The sequence below is a fragment of the Psittacula echo genome, assembly GCF_963264785.1.
Source record: "Psittacula echo genome assembly, chromosome: 9".
NCBI classification, from domain to species: domain Eukaryota; kingdom Metazoa; phylum Chordata; class Aves; order Psittaciformes; family Psittacidae; genus Psittacula; species Psittacula echo.
Genome location: NC_137745.1, coordinates 18,860,189 through 18,874,547, shown reverse-complemented (window position 1 = coordinate 18,874,547; position 14,359 = coordinate 18,860,189). Strand labels below are relative to the sequence as shown.

Genomic DNA, 14,359 nt, shown 5'->3' with positions numbered 1-14,359 from the left:
GGGTTTGGCCCTTGGTCTCCGTTACTTCTACAGGTGCAGGGTTTGCCATGCACCTATCACCAATAACCAACAGGACTGCTGTGGTGTTTGTTGTATGAGCATGACAGGCTATAAAGTTGGGATGTGGGAGGATCTGTGGCAGAGGGAATCCCATCCTTACAATCCTTACATCCTTACAATCCTTACATCCTTACAGGGGACCCTGCTGAATGGCAGAGTACTTAGTCTTGTAGGGCACCAGCTCCTGTGCCAGTGGGATGTCTGGGTACGGAGATGAAACGCTCTGGACAAGGTTTAAGTGTAACAGGATTGAAGATCCTTTGATGCAACTGAATGGCACCTTTTTTTCCTCTCTTATGTAACAGACTAATAAAGTTTTTCACATAAGGAGCATCTGACTGTAGGGAAAACAGAAGTGTGCTGCTGGTCACATCTAGGGCAATAGAACAAAGTAGTCTCTTTGTATCTCACAAAAGTGAGTCTCTTGGCTGAGAAAACTCAGCAAAACTCATCATTCTAGATGGATGCAGGTTCTCTTGCAGCCCTCAGCAAAGGAAGGGTACAGCATGGATTGTGAGGGGGCTTTCAGAGTCCCCTGGAGAACATTTTCTGGTAGCACTGGTGGCTTCAGTCAGTTTGGGGACTGAGGTGTGAGCTGCGTCGGTCCCTGTGCGGCTCCATGCATGGTGCCATCTGCCTCTGTGCCTTGCATGAGTCGAGCCCTCTGAGATTTTCCCTGCTTGACTCCTCAGTGCCAGCAGTCCTGAGGTCCCTGCTGCTTTGCATTGCAGCCGTGTGTCAAGAAATCCTGGCTCCTGAGGTCAAGTGCTAAGCATTTGCTTCTTTATCAGATATTTGCTTAGGAGGATTTCATTATACTGAATCTACTAGCTTTGAATAAATTCATATGCAGTAAATTTATTCTTGTTCTTTTTGAAGGGGCTGTATGCTAGAGAAAACTTTGAAGATGACCGTTTATACCAAAAGCAATTACTTTCCTAGTAATTCTGTATGTATTGCACTGCAGATACTGTATTTCTATTTGACTATGAGCTTTCTCCCAAGTGCCACTGCTGTGCTGGAAGTGGAGGAAGTCAGGTACTTGAATTTGAGGTGCCCCAACATTTCCACAATTAACACTGACTGTATTTGTGCGTGTATTTGTACAAGCTCCACTTGTCTGAATAAAGCCACAGGTTGACGTTATCAGAGTTCACTTGCAGTTGCTTCATAGGAAGCATGTGGGTTGTTTTCTTAGGGGTGGTTGGTTGGTTAGTGAGGTTTTTGGCAAGATGAGGGTGTCAGCTTCTGGTTTGTGGGATTTTTCAGCCAGGCAGCAGAGCTGGTCTTAGGTGACACTGCAGAAGGCATCTCCAAAGCCTTGTCACTCAGGTCACGAGTATCCAGGAACGGTACTCTGCAATATGGATAAACTGAAGTATTGGCAAAAGCAGCTTACTGTTGGATTTGGAGTAATAAACCTGTAAAAAACATCCATCTGCAAATAACTTTAAAATGTGTGATAGGGGAAAAGCTGAACATTTCCCTTCAGCAGCTGGTTTGCTCTGGCGATGTGCTGCAATGCCATATGCACAGGAACTCCTCCTGGTGCCTCAGTTGCAGCCCTCTGGGCACAGGAACTCCTGCAGCCACTTGACCAAGTCCAAAACAAAGCAAGAGGAAAAGCCCAAGAAAGAATTTAGGCAGTTGGTCTGATAACCTGTCAAATCCTCTCTGCACTGGTTTATTTTATGTGCCTCAGTGGAAGGAAAGCCAGCAGGGAAATCATAAAGCACTTCTGTGTTGAGCAGGATAAAAATACCTGGTGGTGATAGAAAAGCAACGCTTTGGGGCTGAAGGTTTGATTTACCAGAATTGCTGGTTGTATAGATACTGATGGTGGTCATAGCTGTCCATTCTCCATTTAAATGTGCTCTCAGCCTTTCTGGAGTGCAAGCATGTGCCTGAATCCTTTTGAAAGTGGATAAGGGAATACTGGGGGGCTGTGCACAAAGAAGCAGTATGTTCATACTAAAATCCAGAAGAGAAGCATGTTTTTTATCCAGCGTGAGTTTCTTATTAACAAGATTTGTTTCATTTAGAAGTGGCTCATTGACTAGGTTAAATAAGGAAAACCAAACCCAAAACTTTGGAGAAGTGTAGGTCCCTTTTAAATTGCAAATTCCATGCTGGCTTCTTGTTTCATGGGAAGCAGTGAGAGTAACAGTGCACATGTCTACATATTTCATTAGAAAGAAAAACATGTTTTTCCAGGGAAGTTATTGTACACAAAATAACTCATTAGTTATAAACTATTGCTGTTATAATGTAGAATACTTGTGCTCAAGCCCAAATCTGAAATGAAAACAAGAAAACAAAACCTTGTCATCTGAACAGCCCTCAACATCCCAGTCTAAACTCTGTGACCTGCTTTAACCCTTGCAATAGACTGAAGAGAAAAATCACATAGTGACTTTCCTATTACTGCTGTAATGAGGGAGACAGGGACATTTATCGGATCATTTCTATGGTGTGAGAATGTCATAGGGCTTTCTGGGCTGCTCATTATCCAAGAAAGCCACAGGCATCTGGAGGAATCACACATCCCTCTTGATTTTTGACCTTTATTCCTCACATGGCATTTGGTTTAGGATTTCATGGCAAATAGAAAATGTATTTCTGGATGAGTGGGTCTGTGAAGTTTCAGTTAGTCCAGATAGGGCACAAACTTGAGCTGATGTGCTGGCAAAGGAAGGAAAGACTTCTTTGATTCAGGTAGAAAGTAGCTGGTCAGGACATGTGTGGCTGGGTCCTGACTGTCTGTGGGCCTGGGGAGGTCCTTGATCTCCATGCATCATCCAGTGTAGAGATCTGCTGATGGGCTTCCCTCCCACAGTGAGGATTCCCGAATTCACATTTGATGAATGTTAGTAACACCCATCCTGGAAAAACCTAGGGACAAATTGCACACTGTTGGTTACCTTTAAGAGGAAACCAAAAGAAAAATAAGCACACTGTGAGTGTTTTGTAATTCAGGTTTTGAAGTTGACACGCAATGGGTAGAAATTAGCCTGAACTGAAAGTAAAGAAAAACTTGGGGCACAACAGGGCTTTGCACCACTTTGTTAGTTATTCATAGAAAAGTGCTTTTTGGCAGGTTTCCACTTCGGGCTTTTTTGTGTGCTATTATAACCCTCTTTAGAGAGGTCCTTTGAAAATCACACATATGAACTCACTTAAATCCCTCCTCCCCCCAAAAAAAATAAGCTTTTAATGGAGGTTTAAGGCTCAGGCTGCTTCTAGCTGTTGTGGTCTGCCTCAGGTTCAGTTATCTTTCTCATTAAAGACTGAGCAGAAGTGGAATCAGCACTGCAATAAAAGGTGTCCCTATTTCATAAAGGACCTTAAGAGCAGCTGTTGAGGACAAACATTAGGCTAAGAAGGTCTCTAGGGGTTGGCTTTGACGGAGGTAATCTTTCTTGTAATACCATTCCTAATGTGGATCTCTGTTAGCTATATGTAATAATTTCTTCCTCTCTATTTGTTCTGGTACGTCTCTAGGGCAGCTTGTACGTGCCGTAGAGTATTTACCATATTCTTTCCATGGTCTTTCTCATAGTCTTATGTGTCTGTTGCAGATCTGTTCTTTTCTCAATGTGTGGTGTTCCTCCTAATTTCTCCTTTACCCATTATAGTAAGTCTTTGTCTTCTCCCTCAGATGTCCTTCTCTGAGCATTGCATCGGTGAGCTGAGGGCATTTCAAATTGCAGTTCCTGCTCATGGTATCTGCAGCATTGGGAGCAGAAGGGAGAGGAGCAGTACAGTACTGGTTGCCTCAGTATCCTGTAATTCTCACTGGTGGCTCCTGTTCACATATGTCTGTTGTTCAAAAGATACTTAGGAATTCAACTACAGTAGCTACAGTCTCAAGCTTGTTGCTTTTGGTCCTGGCACGTTTCCCCAGCGAATCTTTCCTGTTTGCTATTCATTTCTCATGTCCTGACACTAGCTGTTATCAAGTGGTGTCTTGATGCTTTGAGATGTCTGGAGGTGTTTTAGGAGTCTTGTTACTCCTACTTCTCTTCCTTTGCATCTCTTTTGCTATGTAGATGATACTGTAATAGAATAACACCTCATGGAGGAGACTGTTGGATTTTGTTGTGACTATTACTGCTTGATTACATTTGTTATTGCCTTTTCTTCTGCCTTTTTTTTTTTTTTTTCCATGCTTTGGATTTACCCGCAGATGTTTTGGTCAAATATTGAGGCACACTAAAGCATGGCGAACAAGTCTTCTCTAAGAACAGTATTAGAACTCTTGTTTGAATCTTCCTCTGTCTCTGCCACCCCTAAACCCATTCTCACCCCTATGCCACCTCTCACCCCTATGCAACTCCGGTGTTTCTGGTGGCAGATGATTTCTTCTATTTGTCATCTACAGCTCTCTTGCCTGTCTAGAAAATCTAGATCACTTTTTAGGCCAGTCAGAGGGATCACACACACTGAGTTGACTGAGAAGTGGGGGACCCTCTTCATCGCTGACCTTCTGTTTGCTGCAGCTGAAGCATTTGGGCTGGGTCTGTGTCATGTCCATGGTGTGTAGGGGAATCATTCTCGCATCTGTTCTGTTCCCTCTTGGGAAGAGCAGCCCACAGCTGTAATTCCTGCAGCCAGAGGGCCTCAGCAAGTGATGGGTCAACAGGATTGTCCTGACTGTCCCAGGGAGGGCCCTGGAGATTGCTGGGTGTCAGCCAGAGCTGGACCTTTGCTGCTTTCCTGGGATACCTGGGGCTGCGTCACCCGTCTGTCGTCACCTAGGAAGGGAAGAGATCCAGCTGACCAAACTCAATTACTTTGTCAATGGGGATGAATAAGGATCATAATCCAATTGTTATGGCAATTGCAATGCAGCAAACTCGAGGCACCTTTCCAAGGCTTCTATATTTATACCTTCTCTCCTTTAAAGCAAAAGGAGGCCAACCAGCATTTCCCAGGCTTTCCTTGTATCCTGAACAAAGCACGCTGCCAGCTCAGACATATCTGTGATGATTGACAGATGCCAGTAGGACCATGTCTCTTATTGTGTCTTCCTGGTACACTCTGCATCTAGCACCAGGGGCTGAAGGCTGGTGGTGACTTATACAAATAACAAATACATAATAAATAAGCAATAATAATAATAATAAATAATAAAACTCTTCTCAGCGCTTGCAGTTCCACTCAGTGCAAAGCTTTATCCGACAGCTGCCGGTGTTCCCAAAACTATGGGAAATTAGAACTATTTAATTTAAAATCCTAGTCTTTTTAATGTGAAAATATAGCATAGCATCCAGGTTTGTAGCACTTAGGAGTATGAGTGAAGGAATCTTCTGAGAGTCTATAAGCAAATCTGAACAAGATTGATTATTCATTATTAGGTCCTTTCAGGAATTTGTCTTATTTTTTTCTATGTTTCAGATGATATTAACAATAAAATAATGAAGACTCATTTTCCATAGCTGTAACTGAAAGCTTGCTACAGGCTGCATTTGAGGCAACCAGGTCATAATTGGTTAAATTATTAAAGATTGTTGTATCTAATTACACAGATACAACGAACTTGAGTCGTAGCACCTACAAAGTGGGGTCTAATGTTACATTAGACCTCTTCTACAGGTAACTTGTGTGCACTGGGTTTCTTCTAATGAAGAAGAACACTTCACCTGGCTGTTGCAGGTGAGGTGTGTGCCATGACTACTTGTGCAGTGGGACACCACACACCCATGATCTTTAAGGGCAGAGCTGCTGTGCCCCGCAGCAGCGGTGACAGGGGGGCTGAAGGGCTGAATGAGGAGCTCTGAGAACACAAGGCTGTTGAGGCTGGAGGATTGATCACTCCCTGGTCTCCTCCTACATAGAGACCTGTGTCCCTCTGCTCACTGGGGAGTCATAAAATCAATTACAAATTAAAGGGCAGATTCATGAGTTCACTTCAGCTGCTCTAGTGGTACAAACCAGCTGCAAATCCAGCTTTTATGCTGTTATTATTTCCCCCAGCTTTAATGTGTTAGCAGCTTTGCCCTTAAAAGCAATTTCTGAAATGGCTTGAGAATGCTGCTTAACTTCAAAGTGCCAACAAATACTGCATTGCAAATTCTCCTTGGGCTACTTCGGTACTTCTTTATAATAATTTTGAAAACAAAGGATATTCTTCAGGGAAATCCTGTGCTAAGGTGAATGATGACACATCCAGGGCACACATCGGTGCCATCTGAACAGGGCATTGCAGTTCCAATGGTCTGTCCTAAAACCAGGATTTGCACATTGAAGAATGACCATTATGTTGTATAATTCTGTTAAGCTAAGGAGTTCTTGGGTAAAGCGTAAGAAATCTCAATTCTGCCCTCTCCCAAACTAGTACTGTTTATCTGCCTGTGTTAGAATTCATTGAATCATGGAAGAGTGAGGTTTTGGGGGTTTTAGAATGTAACTGTGGTTATTTCATTGTTATTTTCATACTGAAAGTGCCTACTCTCGCTTCTTTCAGTAGTATGAAGGAAAACAACAATCATCTGATTAAGGTGTAAGAACCCAAGTAATGTATTTCAAAATACAATATATTAAGTAAAAATAGTCTCACATCCAATGTAGTTTTGGTTGGCTGCATTGTACATCTCAGGTTGTTGATATTGTTAGCTTTTCTTTCCAGTTTAGTGTTAAAATATCAACTTTCCTGAGTTCCTTATGTGTGTTCTTGCACAGTTGCGTTTAAATATTTCATCCAAAATTACTGATGTGCCTACCCTGCTTTCTTATGTTTAAATGGGCATTATTTTTCTCACTTAGCTCTATCTTAACGTGTATTTGTTGTAACTGGAATTGCCCCCGGCTCTAGAGCTTTCTTAGCAAGTCCCTAAACAATTACCTTGAATTAATCAGCAATGTCTGGTGTGCCTGTGTGGGGAGTGGGTTTGTGTCTGTATAGCACACACAGTGACATCGAGAAGATGCAGCCCTGCATGGACTGATGTTCCCCTAGATTCGAATGGCTTTTCTCTACAAGCATCCTAGCCCTGGTTTTCAGAAGTTGAGGAAGGACTGTCCCCATATGTCTGCATCAGTCAGGTATAAAACCATCTAACAAGTTAAATCAGAAATCAGAGAGAGGGGACAAGAGAGGAGAGATTACATAATCCATTTTATCAGAACAAATGAAAATATCACTATTTTTCCCAAATAAGCCCTATACTCTGTGAACACAACAATAAAGTGCATGTGCATATTCATCACAACCTGTACAGCCATACATTTGTATAATTAATCAGGATAGGGGAAAACACATTTGCATCTACGCAAATGGTCCTCCAGAAAATGAAGCAAGGAGATACTGTTCCAAGTAATCACAGCAAGTCTCCTTGCTCAGTGCAGCACGTCAGCTGATGGCACTGTGGAATTCCATGGGGTGGAATAAGCAAGGGAATTTGGGTATTAATTCAGGAGTTCACCAGCCTCTGTGCATCCATATGTGCCCACCCAGGGCGGTGTGTGTGCTTGCATGTGTGTAGAGCCCATGTGTTGTGTTGACAATAGCTCCTTTACTCTAGGGAAGAGTATAACCTGGTTTTAGATCAAACTGTTGGTGCGAGGCCAGAAGAAACCTTCCATCTTTGAGATTCATGGAGGTTGCCACACAGATCTTAAATACTTTCTTGAAGCTGCATTTATTTGTATTTTGGCTTCCTGTTGAAGGCCAAGTTCCTTGTATCAACTTGGATAGGACCCTCAACACTGAAATGGGTCTGGAGTATGGCAAGTGATGTAATTCAATCAATGCACAGCTGTGCATCACCAGAGTGTCTCTGTTTAAAGTATTTCTGTCTCTCGGCTGCTTGCAGGCAATGGAGGGGTGATGAAACAAAAGCACTCATTCCCAACCCAGGCACATTACTTTGACTTGTCTTGGGCTGTTTTGACGTCTCCCTGTAAATACATTTATTTTTCATTAGGATGTTTCTGGGTTTGTGGCATCCAGGAAAGCCTTTTTGCTGTTCAGCAGTTACAGGCAAAATGAAGATAAACAAGTGTAATGAACTCCTGCTGAAGCCATTGCTCTGTTGTCTTTCCCTTTCTTCATGTGTGTGTATGTGCAGGTACAGCCTCACTCATGCAGGCTGCATGGGGATGAGCTGCTGTCGATGAGGAGTTGAGCTCCAAGCACACTGAGTCCTAAAGTTTTGCTGCTGTGTCTGGAGAGCTCAGCCATGGGGCATCATGTTAGGCTGTGGCTTTTAGCTTGTGATCTTGCTGTCATCTCCTTGCGCCCATAGCAATTCCCTCCATCCTTCTCCAGTGCGTTGCAAGGATGATTACACTGGAAGTGGAAATGTGGGGATGTAGCGTCTGTGAGGTCCCAGTAGGTACTGCTGGGGTTGTGGTGGGAGGAACCTGCAGGGGATGACGTGCTCACTGCGGGGACTTTTTGTGCAGGCTGGATGTCCTCAAACTAGTGATGGCCTCAAGAAAATCATCAGAGAGCCTGTGGCATGGCAGCAAATACCCAGTATGGTTGGAGGTTGGTGGCTAGGGAATTAAACAGTCAGAAATAGGAATATTGTTTGGAGATCAAGAAATGCTTGGAAAGGTTAGAAAGTGAGCTGCAAGAGGCATGAAGATGAGAAAAACATGAAAATGAAGCTTTCCAGAGTGGCAGATCTGCTCTTTCTTCTTCCTAGTCTTTCAATTATTTCTCATTTATTTGAGCCCTCCCTCCTGTGCCCATCCCCTCCCTCCCAAACCCACTTGCTCATTGCATCCAACCGAGTTTATGCTGAATTTTAAAATAACTTCTTTTTCTCCATCTCTAAACTGCTAATCTCCCAGGCTGAGGAATCCTGGGACAAAGAGGAGTCCGCAGAGTGGAACTCTGTAAAATTAGCTTTTGCAGCATTAGTGTGTGCACAGTCACAGGCTGAAGACCTGCAGCCCCCCGCCTGGCAGCCTGCCTCCCTAAGGCAGAGAGAGCTGCCTTTCTCCTCCTTCTCCCCTGCAGCCATCCCTCTGCTGTGGGGGGGGGGAGGAAGGTTTGCATCTGTTTGAACAAGGGTTTAATTTGCATTGTCTCAGGCTTATCTGCTGTTACTGGAACGTGTTCTCTGTCAAATACAGCATAAAATTGAAAAATCTAGTGCTGATGTTAAGTCAGGGGGTGATTAGCTGGGGAAACAGGGGATGTGGGGGAATGTCTCTGGGGTAGAAGCATTGAGTTGAGAATTCACACATTCTGTGCGCATTGCTGCCTTGTGCTCTAAGCGCCCCATCTAATCTTGGGCAGGAGATTTAATCTGGGACTTCTATGTGCAGAATAGGGATGGGTTTGGAGCCAAGGGAAGGGGCAGAGATGAGTGTGTCACGGGCTGTGACACCCTGCAGGGAGAGACCTGCTCGTGCCTGGGGGAGATGAGCAGGCAGTGAAAGGCTTTGAGTGAGCAGCTGCAGAGCCACCCGCCTCTGCCTGGGTGACAGAGCCAGCAGAGAAGCCAAAGTACCGCGTCTCCTGTCTCTCCACTCACCCATGAGCTGTGCCTTGTGTCGTGTACTAGAAACCCCTGCAGTCCCTCTGAAAACAGCTCTTCAGAGGCCTGATGAGACTGCACATGTGTTTGCTTCCTATGCAAGCAATAGATGCTGCCCTGAAATCTGGCTTTGAGCTCCTTTTGACCATTTTGTGTGCTCTCCTATGCCCAATTTTGATGCAAGAACACTTCTGGGCAACTTCACCAATTCTCACTCTCTGCTACTTGCTCTCTGCAAATCACCTGTTCAAGCCTCATCTCCATTCCCTGCGCTTCTTCATTCCTCACCGCTTCTGCTGTTTATTAACTTGCTGTGCATGGCATCTGGGGAATTTGTTCATTGGAAAAGCAAAATGAAGTTGCGTTCCAGCCTAACACATGTAGCAAGGTGCTCGCAGCCTGCCGGGCTTGAGCAGAATCCAGCTCGCGCTGCAAACCCTCCCCGCTTCCTCTCCCGCCCCGCTCAGCTGATTGCCTTCTATTTTTCCTTGTGGTGTTGTTATTAATAATCATATACCAATCTCCTCTGACAATCACAATCATTTCCTGGGAGAGAGCGAATCCAAGTCAACCACATCCAGCTACCCAGAGAAATGATGCTGTGTCTACCAGCCTGATGAATGCTGCTTCTGTCTGTGCCCTTTCTGCGCGTGGAGCACTTGATGATGCTGGAGGCTGCACTGGAGGCTTTGAGCTCTGCGTGCTTCTCAAGGAAGCTAGCTGCGGGGAGGAGACATGGCTGCTGAGGATTAAAGGGAATGGTGACTTTTTGGGAATGACTGTGAGAAATAACATCCATCTGGCTGTTCCCCAGGGTGCATCTGCCTGCAGGGGCTGTCCAGGGAGCTGGTGTCCTCAGGCTGGTTCTGCATGGAACAAGTGCGTGGTTGTAACTGGCTTTGCAAAAGCTTTTTGGGGAATAAATTGAGCCACATACCCCCTGCTTCCCTGTGTATCTGTTCCCCCAGTTTCCGTCCTTCTGTGACCTGGGTCCCAGGGAGCTCTTGCTGACAGAATTCCTACTGGAAAGGATTTCCCATGGCAGAATGGGGATGAAAGCTTTTTCCCAGAGCTGGCCAGTTTCTCAGTGAGCTCCCTCTTACCCTCCACTTGGCTCTGTGGGCTCCCAGGCTACATGTGCTGCCAGGTTTTTCTACCAGAGCAATTTCCCTTGTTGTAATTCTTGACAGCACCACTTTTTCTCCGAGAAACATTGGGCTGCTGAATGTCTAGCAAACTCAATTGGCCTGGATGGATGGGATGAGCCAGCTGGGTGTGCTTTGAGGCAAAACCACCCTTCCTTCCTCAAAGGAGTCGCTACCAAGGAAAAGGTGGTGACTGCAACTTGCTGGGGTGAAAGATTGCACTTGGGTTGGTAGGAGAGCGTGGTAGGGACCTGCTTATACGCACAGGGCGCGGAGACTTTTGAGTGGGATGCCCCCTGTGTCTGTGGCTTTTCCCTGGGGTCTCTAGCTCTGCAGCCTCCCTCACTCTGCCTTTTATTGCACTTCATGATAAGAAGTTGACTTTTTTGGCTGATGGGGTTAGTGGGGCTGGCTGTGCCGTGTGGGAAGCTGTTCCATGTGCACAGGGATTGCAGGGGCTCATTGAAGTAAGATGCTCAGGAAGGGCAGAGCTGTGGGCTGTGTCTTGGGAAACGAGGTCAAGAAACCCTCAGGAGCTCAATTAGCCATGGATGACCAGGACAAACTAGGGCACGGGTTGCAGGAGTGCTTGGTGAAGATGAGAGCCCGTGGCCTGCTTGGTTTCCTCCAGGCTTAGGGTGTCTTCATTGGTTTTGCCTTTACTTCTCTCTGTGTTGTTCTTGGAGTGGAAAGCCCAGACTCGAGTTCCCCTCTCACTGCTCCCGTAGGCAGAGGGGTGCAGCCTGCTCCACGCACACAAGCAGTGCAGGGCTGGCCTCTCCCTGGCCGTCTGGCTCCCCTCCTTCCCCTCATGTTCTTGGTCTTTGCTCAAGCAAATTCTGACATACCTTTGTTTCTTCTGTATTTCCTTGTGGATCTTTCTATGAAATATTGTGAAGTGGATCCTGTTTTATGTTACAAGCTGTTTGTAATGAGATTGGAGAGAGATACAGTGTTTGACTGCAGTGGCTGTTAATTTTAATATGCTGTGAATCTCGAGGTAGCTTTTTATTCTTCCTACATTGAACTTGCACGCTGCTGCTGCTACAGCCTGCATAGGGGACATGTCATGTGAAACAAAAAGGCTTAATGAAGGACAGAGGGAAGAACTCTGCCAGTGTTTCATAAGACATGAGTTTTATTTTCTTAAACACAAATCATGAGTTCTAAAGGCTCATGATTTAGCTGCTCTAAGAAGAAGTTTGGCAGCAGTAAATAGCACAGGGGGTGGTTGACAGAGGCCTTAAAAAAGCACCTAGCTCTGCTGGGCAGAAGATGAGGGTGCAGTGGAAAATACCAGTCCCTGCTGGTCTGAGCAGACAAAGTCCTTCACAGGTGAGAGATGGAGGAGAGCACATTAGCAGCACGGGGCCACGGGTGGCAGGTTAGTGCTACAGAATATGTTCCTTAATGGTTGGTTGAGTTGGGCCAGTCAGATGAAAGGGAAAAGAACAGGGAAAAGCGGTCAGGACATGGGAAGGAGGACTTGAGAACTCTTTGTAAGATGCTTCAAGTAGATTCTTGCCTATGTCCTTAACCAAAATAAGATATAAAAGCCCATACGTGCCTAGAAAGCATCAGCTGTAGGGAAGCCTCAAAGTGATACCCAAAGGTTCTCGGTGTGGGCCTGAGCAAGCTCTCTGTATTCACTCAGCTCTGAGGAGTGGCTTCTGGACTGAAGTTTACTGAGCTCTGGGAGTAACAAAGGGGTTTAGTTGAGTTGGGTTTGGGGGTCTGGGTTTTTATTACAGCTGTAGCTGGACGGCTGCTCTCTGACTGCCTTTTTGATTTCTGGAGAGGGAGTGCTGCCATTTGTGTTCTGTTTGTCAGCTGTCTGTGAGCAGCAGACTGTAGGTACAACTGCATTTGATCATTTGTCGACTTTTCCTTTTGTGCTGAATCTCTGACAGTGTTTGCTGAAAACTCGCCCCGTTTATGCTCATTTGACTAGCTGCTGCTGCAGCAATTGCAAGTGATGAAGGAAGAGAGGCTGGGACATGGCTACCACACATCTGCAATTGAGTATTTGTCAACAATAAGGTACTCGCTCAGCTTGCTAATAACAGACATTGGGAAAGAGGTGGTTCCAGTCTTCACACGCAATTACTGGTTCTCTGAGTCTGTAGGCAGACTGACAGCATATCAAATCACCTTTGTAGAACTGCTCTTGGAGGTGTGTTTCCCATCAGCAGCTGCCTCAGAGATGTCAGATCCAAAGCAAACCTACAGATTCTCGGAGTGGTGCTGACCAATGGTGATGAAACCCTGAGAGATGTGTGTGGGACCTGGCTCTGCTGCTACAGCCCTTGAGATTTTTCCAGTATCCAGCCTTTGTACTCCAGTGCATGTAAAATTCAGCTCCACTGGAGCTCCCTGCACAGAGAGTGCTGCTAACACAGAGATCTTGATTTGGAGGGCTAGGGGAAGCTGGTCCCACTCGATGGGATTAGAGAATGCCTTTTCCATGTCTCCTCCCCTGCACTCAGAGCCTTCCTGAAGCCTGTGCAGAGCAGAGCAGAGCTGTGCTTTGACCTGGTGACTGCTGTCAAGTGCTTCTTCCATTTACTCTGCAAAAAAATCCTTGCTGGCTGTGGGAACCAAATTCCCAGGAAGAGCCCATGACTGTGACCACTTCTCTCCTTGCCCTGTGCAGAGCTCCCTGCTCAGACCAGGCTCTGTGAGCAGCAGCAAGGCACTTGTTCTTATGGTGGGTTTTTTTCCACTTTTCTTTCTCATCAGAGGCTGAGTAGCGCGTTTGCACATGGCATATCAGGCCTCTTGCAGCACACTTCATTTAAAAAGCTAATTTGTAATTGCAAAGCAATACACATGCTCCAACAACCCCCTCTTCTCCAAAGCAAACAGAGAAACACCACAGAGAAATAAAATAAAATGGGATGAGAATTATCGATGCTTGCTCTACTCTTCTGTTTGTCTGCTGGGGGAAAAGAAGGGGTGAAAGCAAAGTTGCTAAAATAAATATAATAAGAGAGAAGAATACAGAACCAGCCTCTAATGTACTCCACATAGCAAGTTGTGAGGGGGGGATTAGCCCTGCTTGTCTTCCCGTGTAGCACAGTGTGCTCTGGGTTTTTGTGGGGTCTAGGTTGCCTTTTTCATGCTTGCCCTTCAGCAAGCAGTAGTGAAGGGTGGCAGCAGTGAGGTGACAGCAGCCCTTCTGCCCTATGATGGGCAGATATCAAGGGGTGAGCCCTCGGCCAGTGCCTGGTAGGACAGTGACTGAACTCTTCCTGTGCCCCTTAATGTCCCTAGTGTATTTTTGAGGGGGGAGCAAGTGTTTTATCCTGCTGTGTAGCTATGGATTAGACTGAATCTTTTACTGCTATCATCCACCGTGTGCCCATGCCCTTTTGTGAGTGCTTTTTCAGTGCAAGGAGATGAGCTGCGTCATGGAGTTAATAAAGCAGCTGCTGCCTACCTCTGCCTCCTGCCTGCTCCTCCTGCCCTCCTTCGCTTGCCTTCCCTGTGCCATCCTTATCGGGCTCTCCTGACTTGTGGTGGGTTGGAGCCGGGAAGGGAAAGGTGAACCTAATGTTAGGCTTAGCTCTGCAAAGCTGCCAGCTCCGATTCTGTCATCCCTGCTCGGCTCTGCCTCCTCGAGTTCAGCAGGGGCAGTTCCAAAGCCCTTCACTGTACATCCCA

The 14,359-nt window shown here is 45.8% G+C and overlaps 1 protein-coding gene across 2 annotated transcripts in view; it reads left to right on the top strand.

Annotated features, from left to right (window-relative positions):
* Window positions 1-14,359, top strand: part of CACNA2D2 (calcium voltage-gated channel auxiliary subunit alpha2delta 2) — a 207,369-nt gene that overhangs the window by 38,143 nt on the left and 154,867 nt on the right. The gene's annotated exons all lie outside the window — the stretch shown is intronic.